Below are 2,164 nucleotides of genomic sequence, written 5' to 3' on the forward strand. Positions count from 1 at the left end.
TTATTAGGTCACTAATATTTGAGTTTATAAACTCAAGATATTTTACCTAAATATGTTCTATAGAAGTGTTTAATAAAAGTGTTTTTATTATTTTTTTAAAAATGAATAAATCTGGGTTGAAATCAACTTACCTAGTCTAGAAAATGTCTATGATTCCTCTACAAACAATCCATTAAAGTAATATTATTAGTGCTTGTTTTGATGGCAAATTTGGTATTAATCTCACAGTTAACAAGGTTTTAGACTCTTCCAATTTAATATGCTTTTCAGAGTGGTTATTCTTCCTTAACATAGTTACTTCAAAAGTAGCTTTCACTTGTTAATGCAAAACATGGTTAAGTATTAGAGTTAGAACAAATACAGTTTTGTATTCAATCACAATATTAAAAGTATGGGCTTTGAAATTTAAATTATGATCCTATTCTTAGTTTCATGGACAAGTGGCTTAACCTATTTGAGCTTTAATTTCCTTATAGGTGGACAGAAAGTTACAGAAATACCTTACAGGGTGACTCGGAATATTAGGCGATACAGTCAACCTGAAGTCTATGTATGAAGTGGTGATGAGCAGTCACTGTCACCTTAATCTTCATTGGTTACTCATGTATCTATAATTTTTAACTGAATAGAGTGTCATTTAAAAGAAGGCTCTATTGTACATTTGTCTTCAGAGTGGCAATATCCCAAAAGCCTGTTTTTCCAAATCTGAGTAAATTATGGCATTTTATTTTAAAATATGGCAACTACTTTTGTTTACCCTATAGAATACTGTGTATATTTGCCTGTATAAAACAAACAAATGGATGGAGTTTAATGGATATAGGTGTGAACCCAAGTTTAAAAATTCAACTTTTGGCAAATCTGATAGTTGAGCATTAACTCTTGCAAACTTGAGGTTTTCATTATATTCATCTCTTAAATCTTGGTCCTCATAGGAGAAAGTATCTAGCATTACCCTCCCCACTGTGGCATTTTACTCCAATACTCATTTAAGTTAAAATATTGGGATGTATGTGGTAGTAGAACAATGTGATGTTTGTTGTCCCTTGGGGTAGCCATCATTAAAACAAGTGGGCACTAATTAATTATATCTGTCTTATCAGAGGCATCAGGTGGGAGAAATGTGTTAGGTGTTAGCTCAGCAATGAGTCCTTGTGACCCAAATGGCCAAGGCCAAGAGGAAGGGCTAGTTGGACAGCAGCTCTTCTATCCACTTGTCTTAACTCATAGAATGTTATCTGATGATTTCCCTCATTCCTGAAAGTTTTGTACATCACTGATTATAAAAAGTGGTACTTTACAAAAATAACTAATTTTTTCTAAAACATTACCTTTTTCAGAAGTATAGAGACAGGGATCTATTCCCAAAATGTTTTTAAAAGTTAGTGTAGTCCGGATAATGAATTAACAGCTTGCTTAAACAAAGAATTGATTTCATTTTGAAATAGGCACGAAAAATTCATAATCATAAATTGTAAAATGAATATAAAATTTTATAGTATACAAAAGAGAAAAAGTTATGGTTGGTGTTTATCACATACCAGTAAATGTGTACATTTTCCTCTCTAATCCTCAACAGTAACTCTGTGAGGCAGATATAACAAGTACTGTTTCCATCCTATATGTGAGGATCCAAAGCTAGTAAATAGGAGACCGAAGATTTAGACTCCAGTGGTCTGTCTTTCTTAATGTTCCTTAGGTTAGGCCTTTTTCCCACTTACTAATATTTTAAATATATTCATTTGGAAAGTAGATTTTCACAAAATTGGAAAATGTACCCCCATTTTTTTCATAAACTGTAAGACACTTACTTGTTTTTGTTTGTTTTTAACAGGACTATCTCCAGCCGTTGAAACAGTTCTTGCTACTTAAGAGAATCTCAGCAAATATTGAATGGATAATTTATTTCTGCTGGTAGGAATTATTTTTTTATACACATAATGGTTAAGCCATTAGCTTCAAACAATGGAAAGTAATGTGACAATTTTTTTACATGGACTCAATGAAATTTTGATGAATGTTGGTAGTTGAACTAGTTAGTAGTCAATAACATACCCGATGTTTATATCTACCCATTTCTGCACTTCACCCAACTTATACTTTATATTTCTCTATACTACTTTATGGGCTATATATAAAACAAGACTATGCCAAAGAAGTATTT

The sequence above is a fragment of the Talpa occidentalis genome, unplaced genomic scaffold (assembly GCF_014898055.3).
Source record: "Talpa occidentalis isolate TD23 unplaced genomic scaffold, MPIMG_talOcc4v2.1, whole genome shotgun sequence".
NCBI classification, from domain to species: domain Eukaryota; kingdom Metazoa; phylum Chordata; class Mammalia; order Eulipotyphla; family Talpidae; genus Talpa; species Talpa occidentalis.